The following is a 16433-nucleotide window of genomic DNA, read 5'->3' on the forward strand; positions in this document are numbered from 1 at the left end:
CACCTGTAGCTAAGGGAGACAACCATTTATTGTTCTAAAATGATGGATAAATTTGTTTTTCCCCCCTATCTAGAAGCCTTTGAGAGGGAACTGACACTGATTCTAACCACTCCAATAGCTATCAAAATGCCTAAAAGCAAATCCTGAATCCATCACTCTAGAGTCCAGTCTTGGCAGACAAAAGAAAAATGAGGAGGAACCCAATAGAAGGATGCTTTTGGAAGCCCTTGTCAAGAAACTCCAATGGACTCATATGAAGATTTGAAAATTGTCCTGTTCTGACTTTTTTCTTGTTCCCTGTCTAGAATTTGTAATGCTAACTACTCTTGCCTCTACTTCTCCTTCACATCTCCTATTCACCATTCAAGGACTTTTTCCCCCCTACAGATAAGAGTTATGCAATTTGGGAGTCTTTTAGACAGACCCACTGAAGGCGTACTCCAGTTGCCTCACGCTGTGCCCCAGTTCAGCATGGAAGAAGCCAGAGCGGTGTGCATCCGGATTCCCTATCCACAAGTTGGGTAACCTCTTCAGAGGATGGTGTGATAAGAATAGGAGGTAGGAACTGGCTAGGCAGTTAAGTGTGAAAAGACCCCAAAGAAAAGTAGCCAGTTTCTTGGCTAAAAGTCAAAATGTCCTTGGGTCTCTTAGCAACACACTCTGTTCCAAAGGCCAAAAATGTCAAAAGCAATTGGGAGCTGTTATCTAATCCTTAAAAAGATTTTGTTTTTAACATTGATGATGAAGAAACTTCTGGGTTCCAGAAGCAAGGGGTACCTGTGTGAAGCTTAGAAAAGCACAATTTTCTCTTAATGGTGTGAACTGAATAATTTCTAAACAGGATGGGTGGTACCATCATGGACTGCTTTTCACTTGAAATGTGTGTGCAGAGACTGGGCATTAACCCATCAGACTGCCACAGAGGGAAACCCAGCACTGGTATAAGAATCATACCAAATGATCTTCATGTCCCACATTCCCCACATTCTGGTTTGGTTTCTGTGATAAAACACTGACCAAAAGCAACTTGGGGAAGAAAAAGAAATTATTTTGCCTTATAGCTTACAGCCCATCCTAGAAGCCAGGCAGGAAGTCACGGCAGGAACCTGGAGGCAGGACCTGAAGCAGAGACCATGGAGGAATGTTGCTTACTGGCTTGCTCCACTGGCCTGTACTTGGCCTGTTTTCTTTATTAAAAATTTTTGTTTTTTAATTTTGAGAATTTCATTTCCACCCCTCGGAGTCCCTCACCAATTCCTCCATGTTCTTCCACTGCCTCTCAATTTCCTGTCCTTTCCTTTGATCATTATTGCCACACATACATGCATACCTTCATATTTATATGTGTATATAATGCACTGAGTCCATTTAGTGGTGCTTGTGTATGCCTATGTTTAGGACTGCCCACTTGGGATTAAGTAACCTCTCAGGGAGCTTGTCCCTGGAGAAAACTGATTCTCCCTCCCTCAGCATCCCTTGATTGCCTGTAGCCCTTCATCTTGAGGTGGGCCCTGTGGAATTTCCCCACCCTCCTTGGCATGTCAACTGGCTTTGTCGTTGTGAAGCTCTTATTAGATCACCACACTGTAGAAATCCTATCATGTCTAGAACACCTTAACTAGCAACAGCAGCCTGCTTTCTCATACATTCCAGGACCACCTACTGGGGTGGCACCTCCCACAGTGGGCTGGGTCTTCCTACATCCTTTAGCAATTAAGAAAATACCTCGCAGATATGGTCACAGACCAATCCAACAGAGGAAATTCCTCAAATGAGGTTTCCTCTTCCTAGACATGTCAGGTTGACAACTGAAGCTATCCAGCACACCCTACATCTAGGGTTTATATTTAATGGTTTCTTATGTCACCTGATTATTTTTGTTTCTGGTTTTGGTTTTTTGAGATAAGGTCTTATTACCTTGTCCTGGCTAGCTTGGAACTTGCTAGATAGACCAGGCTAGCCTCTAACTTTGAGAGACCTGCCTGCCTCTGCCGCTAGAGTCCTGAGAGTAAAGGCATGCACCACCATGCCCCACTTGTCTGATTTTTAACTTGGTTCCTCTTTGTGAGTTTTCATACATGTGAGCTTTGTTCCTTTATTTAGTAGAAGGCATCCATAAAGAGCATCTTCTGTGTGTGAAATGGAAAATATGCACAAATGATCATTATGTAATTGGTTCAAAAGATTGTTAATCTTTAAAATTGTTAATTGTTAAGACCATCTGTTCTTATTTCTCGTCTCACATTTAAACTTCCTCTACATTATTGCTTCCAGATGATCCCCTGGACCCTTAAGTATATTCATAGATTCATTGATCATGAACTCACCTCCACAATTTACCACACACTTCTCTCTTAGTTATCTGTGACTGAGTAACAAATCATAGTAAGAATGGATGTCTTACAGTAACAGCAATTTTTGTTTCTATGAATTGGCTAAGTGAGTCCTTTGCTGGGACCCATGATGCCGTTGCTATGAACTGGACAACTGTCTGAGCCAGAAGATGCAAGATGACCTGATTCTCCACGCAGCAGGTGATGCTGGCTGTTGGCCTTGGTTCTTTGCCTTGTAAATTGCCCTCCTTTGCTGCTGCACCAGACTGACTTAATTGCATGCCCCAGGACAGCCTTCCAAAAGCGCAAAGGCACAACTGCAGACCGAGGCCCCAGAACTCATACGACTTCAATTACTCCCAGTGGACTGTTTTAACCAAGGCCACAGCAGTAGCCTAGACACAAATGGATGAAGAAAATGCCTCTACATCTGGAAACAAGGAATGAGAAAGCCACGTGGCATGGGAACACGATACCAGAATGGCTGAAATGTATAGATCTTAAATTACCAGCATTGCAAAACAACCTTTCCCATGTCTAGCATCTTATCCTTAAACTTCAGTTAAGAACCATGCAGTCCTGGGAGTAGTGGTGCATCCCTACAGTATCAGCACCTGAGACGCTGAGGCAGAAGGAGTTCCATGAGTTCATTGAGGTCAGTGTGATCTCATAGCAAGTTGTAGACCAATTTGGCCACAGAGCGATACCCTATCTCAACAAAGGGTTGGTGAGGCACAGCAAGATGGCTCAGTGGGTAAAGATGCTGGCTGTCAGGGCTGCGGACCTGAATTTGATCTCTGGATCACATGTGAGAGAGAGAAACAACTCCTGCAAGTTGGCGTCTGACTTCCACACATGTGTGTACACACATGCGTGTGCACACCACACACAAAATAAAATAAATGTAATTTTTAAAAGGTGTGGAGGAAGACTGAGGAGTTAGCTTAGTCAGTCAAGTGCTTTCCATGCTAGCCTGAGGACTTGAGTTTGGATCCTCAGCACTCATTTTAAATAGCTATCAACCAATTCATGTCTGTAATCCCAGCACTGGAGAGGCATAGACAGGAAGATCCCAGGTACTTGCTGGCCAGTTAGTGTAGCCAACTGGCCAGCTCCAGGTTCAGTGAAAGACCCTGTCTCAAAAGGTAAGGCAGAGACCCAGGTGTGGTGGTGCAAGCCTTTAATCCCAGAGCTTGGGAGGCTGAGGCAGGTGGATCTCTGTGAGTTTGAGGCCAACGTGGTCTGGTCTACATAGTGAATTCCAGGCCAGTCAAGGTAACATAATAGGACTATGTCTAAAATAAATAAATAAATAAATAAATAAATAAATAAATAAATAAAAATTAAGAATGAGGTGGGGAGCAATATAGGCAGATACTCATCATCAATCTCTGACCTTCACATTCACACACACACACATGTGCATGCTTGACACACCCAAGAAAGAAGAAAAGTGGGATAGATAAACCTTCCAAGTCCAGGGGTACTGGAAGTTTCCATGAGGTGCTTTCCCCATTGCTCCTGCTTTTGATGCAGTGAGGATGCAAGGTTGGAAGCATGGCTTATTTTGACTAAAAGAGGAGCCTGAAACAGTGAACGCCCACTTTGTAAGGCCCGAGAATGCAGCCTACCCTGGAGTACCCCAAAAGGCCAAAGGTACAGTGGATCAGACGGTCGAGGCCGGCCACGCCTGAGCCCTGCTCTGCCTTCGGAATTTCACGTGCAAGTCTGGCAACTGACCATTCCGATTTTCCTGGGACTGCAGGAAGGATTTCAGTGCTAAAATCTGCAAGGCCTGGAGCGAACTAGAATGTACTGGTCTAGAGATGTTTAGAGTCATGATATCCTTAGTTTTATCACGAAGAATCACATGCAAAATATCATTTCAACAGAGCAGCCTGTACTTTTTACGATATTATTTTTGTCATTAGATTTTCATTCATCTTTTTCATCCCAGCCTTTGGGAATGTGACACATTATAAACTTAAATCACAAATTTTCCATTTTCTGTTACAGAATTGTTACATGGCTTTGAGACAGACTAACCCATATAGTCATCTAAATCCATTTATCAAAAAGATGAATGAATAGGAATACATTTAAAGCTCATTGCCAACAACAATTTTCTGGAAAAAAAATTAGTATAGGCGAGTTCAGTTCACCAGGGAGTAATGAACTAAGGATGAACAAAATTAATTTAATACTAGTGTTTCAATTTGCATAGTGCCTCATAAGAAGTCCTTTCACAATGCACGAAAGAATGTTTATGAGGCAGAAATAGAAGCTGAGCCCATTTGTAAAATGAAGGGTTAAATGTTGCAGCTCCGATTTTTATTATTAGCTTATATGACTGATCTGTATTGTCTACACACACATCTTTAGATGTTGAATACGAATATTGTTTAGGATGTATTGAATTTGTTCACCAGGAAAAGAAAGGTAAGACTATGTGCTATAAATCACAAGGTAGCTACAAATTACTATCTGACATTAGCCTGGTCGCTTTCCATGTCCTGTCACCTGAGGTTTATGACACTAGCTTCAAAGAGTATTTTGGTGCCTGAAGGAAAAAATGGCACTGTAACTCAAAGTATGTTATAAACACCATCATTTTAAGAGCATGATCCTAACATAGAAGCACAAGATAAACCTTCACCTTTCGTTTTCTGTGACACGGCTGACATCTGTGCTCTGACCATGGCTGTTCATTTGGCCTGTCTCCTTAGATTCCAGCTGAGCAGAAGAAACTGTACTTCATTAAAATCCATTTCTCAGTTCAAACAACTGTCAGCCATACAAGCTGTCCCTGCAATTAAGGAAATGTAAAGTGATCCCCCACCGAGAGGAACGAAGTCAAGTCAGAAGCTAAGCCAGCAAATCATTTCTCCTTACTGCTTCCCAGAAAAGCTTTGGCAAGAGACAGGACCAGACCACGCTCTGCAATAAATAGCTGAAGGTTTGTTTGTGCCGGGCCTCTATATATTCACCACACCAAAGAACTTTTTCCCCTAGACTGTACTAGACTACGGATTCTATCCAGCTCCCATATACTGCCAATAACGCTAATGTAAGCAACTTTTACATGATTGAGTAGTCTGAAAAGGTTTAGGAATGGACACACTGGGCCCGTGCGTCAAGGCCACTCACTTAACTTCTGAATTACCTTCGTTAGCTATCCAAAGCCACAGGCTTCCATACTTCTATTTTTCAGTGCATTCTCATAACTGAATTATAAGCTTCTCACTTGAACTATCTTTTTGTCTTTTAGCATAGCAACATATGCATTCCATCTAGGATTATTGCAGTATTTATTTTTAAAAAATTTATTTTTCTCATGTCTTTCTGAAAAGCAAAGCTATTTTATAAAACACACACTACCTCCCTTCTGACAGCACTTTTACACGTTCTTAACTTTCATACCTCACTATGTGATTTGCTTGATTTTTTTCTTGGGAAAAATACAATATTTAGTTCATTGTCGTTGATGACTAATTTTGCAACCTTGTTTGAAACTAAGGCAAAGTTGTATACCAAATCTGGCAGTTATAGCAGGGTGTGGTGGCACACGCCTTTAATCTCAGTCCCTGGTAGGAAGAGATAGGTGGATCTCAGATGGAGACCAGCCTGGTCTACATAGCAAGTTCCAGGCTAGTTGGAGCTACACGGAGACCCTGTTTCAAAAAACGAACAAATAAAACCCAAATAAACAACAACAAAAACGAAAACCTGGCAGTTGAGACGTTGTTTGGAATCCGTGGAATCAAGGCTGCTGTGTGGGATCATTGTCATTAAGTGGAACCTGTGGGAGGCTGTTTGCACTGAGCTCCTCCACTGGCCTCTAGAAAACCACAGAAAAGCCAGAAATGATGCACATAATCAAACTGAACTTAAAAATGGGCCAGTTTTCCAATCCACAGGAGATTCACAGTGGCCACTCACACTTCCTGTGGTAAGGATGTCCTCTCTGGTTTAATCCTATGGGGCTAAGCTTTGAAATGACCAATATGCTTTTCACTCCCTGCCTCTGCCTCTTTAGCCCTTTCCTATAAAGCCCATAATCTGCTCAGTCGTAGGTGAGATGTGCCTGACTCATGAATCAATAATCAAAACTAATTAGATCTTTACATCAGGAGCCCCTATTTGCCATCTTACTAGCACTGGGCCCCAATCTCTCACTATTTTCTTCGTCCATCTTTATGTCCCCTCACCCCCTACAGATGTACAGACACCTGCTCACTTGTCCTTTGAGAGACTGCAATCAACCGAATAAGAAAAGTGGATGCAGAAACTTAACTGGTTGATCCCTCTCTTCATGATCCTCTGGTCCTAGAATATGTTCCCACTACCTGTTGTGTAGGATGGATGCAAAAACCAAACACATAGCACAACAAAATACAATGCAAAGTCTACAGAGATTCTACTGCTGATGGATCGATTGATAGGGTTCCAAATGACAGGGAGTAACACCACAATGAAATACAAACAACCTGTATACATCAAAATACCTGTGTCCACTAGGGAGGGGATATGGAAAGACTATGAGAGAGAGAAAGAGAGAGAGAGAGAGAGAGAGAGAGGGAGAGAGAGATTATAGCCAATACAGTAGACAATGATCAGTAGCTTATCAGATAAACATATATATATATATATATATATATATATTCTTGATTTGTATATTCCCATGCTCTTAATTGTAAATAATTTAAAAAATATTTTATTGTTTTTATTTTTGTGTATGAGTGTATCACTTGCACGTGTGTAAGTGCACCCATGTCATGCAATGCCTGTGGAGGTCAGAAGAAGACATCAGATCCCCTAGAACTGGAGTTAATGAACAGCTGAATATCAAGTCTAAGGAAACAATTCAATAGAAAAAAAAACTGATCTGCTAAAATGTGTTTGCTTCAGAATTATTTATAATTATATAAGATATTATTATAATTCAAAAGTATAACTAACTATAAGAAACCAATTTAACAAAGGCAAAAACTATCTTAGAAGTTTCTCCTGTTAGTCATATATAGGACAAATATGTAGAGTTAAATTAAAATCTACAAAAGGGAAATTATGTAAGTAATGATGTTGGTGCCATGGAATATGATATAGCTGTTTCAAATAATTTAATTGCTAGTCACATATCTAGAAATGTTATTTTCTGCATAGGTTTGTGTATGGTATGTATGTGTGTGGTGTGCATGTGTGTATGTATGTTCGTGTGTGTGTGTGTGTGTGTGTGTGCATTGTGTGCAAATTTGCGTACTTGTGTGTGGAGACCCAAGGTTGATGTGGGTATCTTCTTCAGTCCGTCTGTGCTTTATTGATGGTGGCAAGGTCTCCTGCTGAAACTTCCCTGAACCAGCGTGCCCCAGGTACCCCTTGTTTCTGCTTCTCAGTGCTGGCAGCTTTGATGCAGGTCCTGGGAATCTGAACTCAGGTCCTCATACTTGCTCAACAAAGCACTTTACCTACTGAGCCATCTACCAAGCCCCATGCCATGTTTTTTTAAAGTAAAACATTACTTGACTGCAAGTATGTGAAATTATGTTTTTTTTTTCTTTTTCCTTTAAATTTTTTTAAACATTTTGCTTAAAATAAAAATAATCTGGGATGGAAAGATGCTCGTTGGTTAAGAGCACTAGCTGCTCTTGCAGAGGACCCGGGTTCAGTTCCCAGCACCTACGTGGCAGCTAACAGCCATCTGTAACTCTAGTTCCAGGAGATCTGATGCCCTCCTCTGACCTCTGCAGGTATTGCATGACATGGATGCACTTACATACATGCAGGCAAAAGCATTTACACACATAAACATAAATAGATAGATGATAGATAGATAGATAGATAGATAGATAGATAGATAGATAATTAAAAGTGGAAACTTTTATAAGTAGGTAACAGGCTGTATGTGCTAAGCAAACACCTTCCAGTGAAAGAAAATCTGTGGGATGTCTATTTCTTCCCAAAAAGTACTTCCTAGGCACCATCACCCTTTAGTTTGTTTTGGCTTTGTGACCAACTTTTCCCAGTGGAACTTCTGTAAATCTTACTGACACCTTGGGCTCATTAACACTTCCTATAGGCAAATCTGTACATCTCTCCTTAAGTCATAGCCTGATACAAACAGGTACGTTCTCTGTTAGTATTGCATTGTCATGGCAAACAGACCTGAACAAAATGACTTCAGGGAAGGAAGTTTTATTTTGGCCCATGGTTTCAGAGGTTTCATCAGGATGGAGAGGTTATGGCAGGGTCTCTGGAGCATCTCGCATCATAACAGGCAGGAAATGGAGAGCTCCTGGGCTGGCTGGCTTTCTCTTTCTTCTACTTATATTCCTGAAGGGCGTACAGCCTGCAGAATGTGCCACACACATTCAGATTGGGCCCTCCCCACCTTAGTGAACTCTCTCTATAAATGAATTCTGGACACACACAGGGAGATTTATCGACACATGAGATGCTTCTAGATTCAAGAGAGTTGTCAATGAGGATCAGCCATCATAAATCTACTTGTCAACACAATATCAAGCATGTTTTCTCAAACTATAACATTTCACACTGGCCACTAAAAGGCTCATGTGTGTATCATGATGTGAAATTCAGCCAATTCTTCAAGATTCTTAACAGTTTCAACATTGTTCAAATGTCTAAGTTCAAAGTCTCCTCTGACACAGATCAAACTCCCATTTCAAAACAAGGAGAGGCAGGAGCATAGAAATGAGGAAAGCCCAAACTTCACAGCAAGGCACATTGACAAATCCTATGTATACATTTTTGGAGTCCAGAGTATGTTGTGACAAGATGTGAGAGCCAAAGAGCTTGGACACCCTGTTGCTATGCCTTGACACTTACAGCTCTCACAGCCTCTCTTGGGCTGCCCTCACATATGACCTGTGGCTTTTCTCGGCAGATAGTCCATGTTCCCGGCATTTCTGTCTTCCTGAGGGCTCCACTGCATCTTCAGATTCAGCCTCACAGCCTCATTCTCTGAAGAGTTACCTTCAGGCTTTTAGACATATCTTGGCCTTACAGGCCTTCTTTTGAAATCTGGTTGGATGTCTCCGTGATCCTGTGACTTTTTCATTCTGTAAGCCGTAAAACCAGAATCAAGTGGACAATTCCAAGGTCTGCATGTTTACCAGAACTGCCTGGTAAGTTCTTCATATAGCATTAACAGATTCAGTAACCCATGTCTTTGATTTTTTTCAATTTCTTTTTTCCAGGCCAGTTTGGAAGACTTCTGAGCCACATAGTTGAGTAGTTAACAGTAACAACCCCACTTCACAGCCAACTATGTTTTGCATTATCTTTCATCCCTATGACAAAATATCTGAGCAAAGCAACTTAAGGGTGGAAATATTGGTTTTGGCACACAGTTTCTGAAGTTTCTACCTGCTGAAATTGGTGGAGGGAGGCATGGCAGAACAGAGCAGCTTACATCATGGTAGCCAGGAAGCAGAGAGAGTATAGGTTTCTCCTTTGTTCTCTCCAGCCCCCCAGGTCATGGGATGGTGAGACTCAATTTCATGGTTAGTCCCTCCCAACACACACCTTTAGTTAATGTGTGTGCCTTCATACTCACACCCAGGGGTGTGCTTTATCAGTTTCCTAATTTCTTCTCAATCAAATCAAGTAGACCATCAAGGTTAACCACTGCATTGACCTTGGAAGTCATGTGTTAAAAATGGCACAGTCATAAAGCAGAAAGTGACTAGATTCCTGAACCGCTGCTTGGAGTTGAATGGCATACCCAATCATTTTAACTTAATGTTAACATACTAAGTCCTGGTGATATATCAGTTAGAATAGATTGCTTTACTTTACTATCTCCCTGGCCTTTGCCCTGAGGATTTCTAATGAGCTTTAGTAAGGAATTAGAAAGAAAAAAAGTAGAGCCTTATCAGAAAATTTCCAAATTAGAACTTCCTACTTTCTATGCAGATAACCCAGATTGTGTTATTTCCTTTAAATTTAAATTCTCTCCATCTCTCCTTTATTCCTATTTTGATTTTGTTTTCTCTAAGAAACAATCATTTTTTTCATATGATTGTGTCAGTAAGCACTTGAAAATGCCCTACCCCATATCATTAAGAATTGCTGGGGCTGGAGACATGGCTCCGTGGTTAAGAATACTGACTGTTCTTGCAGAAGACCCGGGTTCAAATCCCAGCACCCACATGGTAACTAACAACTGTCCGTAACTCCAGTTCCAGGGGATCTGACGCCCTCTTCTGTCTTCCGCGAGCATTGCACGACATGGGTGCACTTACCTACATACAGGCAATACATGCGTACATATAAAAAATAAAAATAAATATTTTTTTTAAAAAATTGTTGATTGACTACATTCAGATAGGAGATAGGAGTATAGGCGATACCCTACATCAGATGGAGTCTGGTGCACACAGGTGAGCTTCATAATGTTCAACAAGCAAGTGAAGGGAAAGGAAATCAGAGCCAAAGGCTGCGGATGTGTTAATATGTCAACCTTTATTTTCTGTTTCTCATGGTTCAAACAGCAAGGTGCACTAAAACAGGGCAGGCAACAAAACATTTGCTGAGAAGATTCTTGAAGCTCAAACATTTCAGGGAAACATCAAATTTCCTACTACTGCCACAGATTGAATTATCAGGACCTTTGCTCCCCAACAGGTGCAGGAACGGATAGATCTAGGACACACCAGCACCAGCTATCCAGTGCCCACACGGTATCACTAATGGTTGGGACTGTCTTTCAGGCTGATTCTGAATCCTCTGCACAGCATTCTGGCAGCCACTACCAGTGGGTAAGTGAGGTGAGAGGCTGTGGTCCTTGATGCGAAAGACCTCTAGGTGTCCTGCAGCTGTAGCTGGGGCGTATTGCCCTTCAGTACAGAGAGCCTTATGGAGCTGACGCAGGGCTCTAAGTTTCTCAAACAGGGATAAGAGGTCAGAAACATGAATTCTTTGGCATTGTGGTTCTTAGCCTTAGCCTCTAATAGCTACACCATCTCCCCAGTCCCAGAAATATGAATTCTTTTTTTGTGGGGGGTGCATGCTTGTGGAGGGGCTTGTTTGTTTGTTTGTTTGTGTTTTGAGGCAGAGTCTCCCTGTAGCCCCAGGCTGGCCTTGATCTCATAGAGATCTGCCTGCCTCCTGAGTGAGTGCTGAGATTAAAAGGCATGTACCACCCCACCTAGCTTGTTTGGCTTTTAAAACAGAGTCTCTCATTTATCTGGAACTCACCAAATAGTCTAGGCTAACTGGCCTGTTTTCTCCTCCCCAGCACTGGGGTTACAAGTAATCACAGGAATTTGCCAGAAATAAAACAGAAATGTGCAAATTTTAGTCTATACTTAAGTCATAAATCTAATGAATTTAATCAAAAATTGATGTGTGATCACAGCAACAGTTTATTTTTAATTTAACTCATGACACGAGAGTTTTTTTTAGAAAAACTATTAAACTGCTCTTGAATTACAAGTCAGCTTTAGTGAGGAGGCATACATACATGGTTAGCTCTCTCACCTGGCATGTTCTCTGGGAGTGGCTGGCTGCTTTGTATCTCCTTCTGTCTAATAACCTGAGGTTTCTTCACATTTAAAAAATTTTTATTTTTATTTTGGGTTGTGCTCCATAGCTTTAGTGTCAACTTGACACACCTGGGTTTAGGGAGCCTCAATCGGGGAATTTCCTCTATTGGACTGGCCTGTGGCCACGTCTGAGGGGCATCTTCTTGATGAGTGATGTGGGAGGGCCCAGCCCACTGTGGGTGGTGCCACCCCTGGGCAGGTGGGCCTGTGTTGCATAAGAAAGCAGGCCGAGCAGGGGCCAGGAGAGCAAGCCAGTAAGCAGCATTCCTCCATGGCCTGTGCTCTAGCTCCTGCCTCCAGGTTCCTGCCCTGAGTTCCTACCTTGGGCTCCCTGATGAACTGTGACCTGGAAGATGTAAGCTGAATAAACCCTTTCCTCCCCAAGTTGGTATTGGTCAGAGTTTTGTCATAGCAATGAACAAACTAGGACATATGTGTATGAGTGTTTTGCCTGCATATAGGTAACTGCACCTGTACATGCAATGCCCTCAGAGACCAGAGGAGGCACCGAATCCCTTAGAAATGTAGTTACAGACAGTTTCTAGCTGTTATGTGGGTGCTGGGAACAAAACCCCTGTCTTCTGCCAGAGCAACCAGTGCTCGTAACCATTGAACAATCTCTCCAGCCCCTTTGTTCACATTTTCACTCTCACCTTCCATCCCTTCTGGGAAAACACTGTGGCTATCAGTCATGCAGAATCTTGAGAACTTTCTATCTCAGTCCATTCCTGTTGCTATCACAAAACACCTTAAACTGGGTTATTTATAAAAAAGAGCAATTTATTTCTTACTGTGATGGAGACTGGAAAGTCCAGTACAAGGTACTGGCAGATTGAGCCTGTAGTGAAGGCTTGTACTCTCCTTCCAAGATAGAGCCTCCCTGTAGCTTCTTTACATAAGGTACAAATGCTAAAGGGGGCAGAAGAAGGGCAATTGCTCCTCCAGCCTTTTGTAAAGACACTAATCCCACCTATGAGGGCAGCACCCTCACAGCTTCATCACTTTCCAAAGGCCACATCTCAAAAGGGCTCTCAAATTCTAGAATATGAACCATGGAGGAACAAACTCATGCAGATCGCTACACGCTTCTGCATGATGCTCCTTTAGAACTGTGAACCTCGTTCAGGTGACAGTTGCCCACCTTAAAGCCACCTGATCCTTCAAGGCTTAGCTCCAGCCTGACCGCCTCTGCGGAGTCTTTCCTGAGTTAGTAGTTTTTCTTGTGTTCCAACAGCACTTGCCAGGAAAGTTGAGTTGTGTTTTCTTTGTGTCTCTGTGTGTGTGATAGATGTGTAGTTGTGTGCATTCACATGTATATGTGTGGAGGTATACGTGTGTGCATGTGTGTGTAGAGGATATAAGTTGACATCAGGAATCTTCCTCTCTTGCTCACTACCTTATCTATCTATCTATCTCTCTATCTATCTATCTATCTATCTATCTACTTATTTATTTCTATGAGTGTATTACCTGCATGTATATAAGTGTACCATGTGCGTGTAATACACACGTGGTTAGAAGATGGCATCGGATCCCCTGGAACTGGAGTTATGGACAGTTTTCAGCCATCATGTGGGTGCTGGGAACTGAACCTGGGTCCTACGCAAGAGCAGCCAATGCTCTTAACCACTGAGACATTTCTCCAGCCTCTCTACTTTATTTTTTGAGATAGGATCTCTCATTGAACATAAAGCTCATGGATTTGACAAAACTAGCTGCCTCCCCAGTTATATGATTACAGGCATGCATTACCGTGCCCAAATTGTTACATGGGATTTGAACTCATGTAGTCATTTATGTATGGCAAACACTTTACCAACTGAGCCATCTCCCCAGATGTCTTTTCCTTTTTCCCTTCCTTTCTTTTCTTTTTCTTTCTTTCTAGACTATAAGCCCCCTGAGGGCAGGACCAACCTTTCATCTTGGCGATCTCCCACATACTGTTGATATCTGTGGCTAATACAGTCATTATATAGTTATTTATGAATTCATAGCTTAAAACTGTTTTTGAATAATAATAATGCCATGACCACTTGCTCGACTAACCCAACCTCAGATGGTTCTGGTTTTATAAAATGAGGAAGATGAGTGTCATGTCACTGACGTACTGTAGAGATGAGGTCTTTTGGTTTATTTTTGTTGGTTTGTTGGTTTTGTTTTGGTTTTCTAGTTATGATTTATCAATAATTTACTGGCGATTCCTTGTAAGCTACACCACTCTGTTTATCAGAGCCCACCATCAAGCATCCACAATAAAAGCATCTGGAACACACCTCCGGAATGCAATCTTCTGTTGCTAGAGTTCATTCATTCAGAGCTGGAGATGTGGGACAGTGGTAGACCACTTGCCTGGCATATGGATGGCCCTGCATTCAATCCCCAGAAACCACTGCAAAAAAATACAATAATTCATTCATTCATTCATTCATTCATTCAGTAAATGATTACCAAGGTAGTCTAGGTATTGGAAACAGAGTAATCAAAGAAAAAAAAAAGACCAATAGGTTTTCCCTTTTAATTTATGTTCTGGATACTCAGAATATAAACTATATACATATTGTTTTGTGAAGTATTCTAAAAAACATTCAGCTGTGGTGTAATAGATGTAAAATACAGTGAAATACAGTAAAATACAGGTTTCTCATCAGGTGTTCAGGGATGGCATCTCTGATAAAGTGCCTTTTTTTTGTATGGTTCGTGTGTGTGAAGTTGACATCTGGTGTCTTCCTTAGTCACGTTCCATCTTAATTTTGAGACAGGGTCTCTCACCTAGAGCTTACCGACTGACTGGACTATCTGACCAGCAAGCCCCAGCTCTGGTCCCCACCTCCCCAGCACTTTAGCTACATAAACGCACTGCTATGCCTGGCTTTTCTGTGGGTGCCGGAGAATCAAACAGGTCCTCGTGCTTGTGCAGCACACACTTTACCAACTGAGCCATCTCCCCAGACCCAGGAACCCAACAGGAAGAGGTAGCAAGTGCAAGGGCCCTGAGACAGAATGATGATTGGCATTTTCTGGGCATAGCAAGGAGGGTACCCGGGTAGATGCAGGTGAAAACAAGGGCCACAGTGACTGGGACTGGGATGGGGGTGGGGAGAAGCAACTGACCAAGGAGGGCTTGGTGGGCTACTTTGTTGGAACTCTGATTTTCACCCTAGTGGCCTGGAGAACTACTATAAGGTTTTGAGAAGGATGAGATAACGTTACCTTCAATCTAAAGATAACTGATGTGTAAAGCGTAGACCCTAGGGATAGAGGAATGAATTGGGAGAAACCAGTTGGAAGACACCTGTAATGATGCAGGTGAAGGATGATGATGAGCCAGCCCAGGATGCTCTCTGCTGTGAAGGTGTGAAATGTGTGTTTCTGGTTATGTTTTGAAAACCAATCTAACAAAAACATGGTATGTACGAGAAAACAGTACCTCACCAATGTCTGCAAGGTCAGAAGAACAGGATGGATTTTCTCTCTACTGATACACAGGATTCTATCAGTGTACATCTTCAGGAGAAATACCACATCTTGTTTCCATGTTTTTTGTACATATATGGGTGTGTGGTGTGCATGTGTTTATATGCCTGTTTGTATGTGTGTGTTTATGTGTACACAGCACATGCATGTCTAGGCCAGAAGTTGACACAAGGTATCTTCTTCAGTTGCTCTCCACCTTATATATTGAGGCAAAGTCTCTTGCCAAACCTGGAGTGCGCTGCTTCAGCTACTGTTTTACTGCCTTCTGAGAACGCTGGAATTAAAGGCAGGCCACCAGACCCATCTGGCATTTATATGGGTTTGGGGGATCCAAACTCTAGTCCTTATACTTGCACAGCAAGCACTTTACTTGCTAAGCCATGTCCCCATCCCTTGTTTCCATTTTCTGTCAGATGATAAAGTCCTATTTATAATTTCTATGCTAGAAGATTATTTCCAGGTATTCGTTTCCTCTTCCATTTCTCCGCAGTCACCAAACCCGGAATGAAGCTTTATTCTCGGTAATGGGTAATGTCCCCAGGACCACCCAGGACCGCCCAGGACTGCTTCCACCTTTGCATTTTCCATTCATGTTCCATTTAGGCCCTCAGGACTTCTCAACTAGAATAACACAGTACTCAGGCTCCAAACTGGTCTTTGATGCCTCCAGTCTGTGTCACACTAAGGCACAGAGGGAACCGTCACCACATCACCACATGTTCAAAGATCTTTTATGTTCTGGACCTGCTTACCATGCTTTGAGAGAAAAGAACCCACATAGCATCATTTTTTAGCTGCTGTGTATCTGTACCTTTGAGCCATTCATGACCATTTGTAGTATAAATTATATGGTCACATTTGTGCTTGCTCACTCAGAACAAGATGGAGCCCCTTGTCTCAGACTTGAGCATGTTTATCCTCAGAGCGGCCTTGTCTTGGGGCAGGCTGGGCCCCTGACCCTATAGCAGGGAAGAAGAAGAACAGCAAACAGCTAACTGATGTTAAAAACATGTGCCCTTGAGAATAGCTAGAAGGTACATTTGCAACTATATATATATAT

The sequence above is a fragment of the Nannospalax galili genome, unplaced genomic scaffold (assembly GCF_000622305.1).
Source record: "Nannospalax galili isolate Female #2095 unplaced genomic scaffold, S.galili_v1.0 scaffold976, whole genome shotgun sequence".
NCBI classification, from domain to species: domain Eukaryota; kingdom Metazoa; phylum Chordata; class Mammalia; order Rodentia; family Spalacidae; genus Nannospalax; species Nannospalax galili.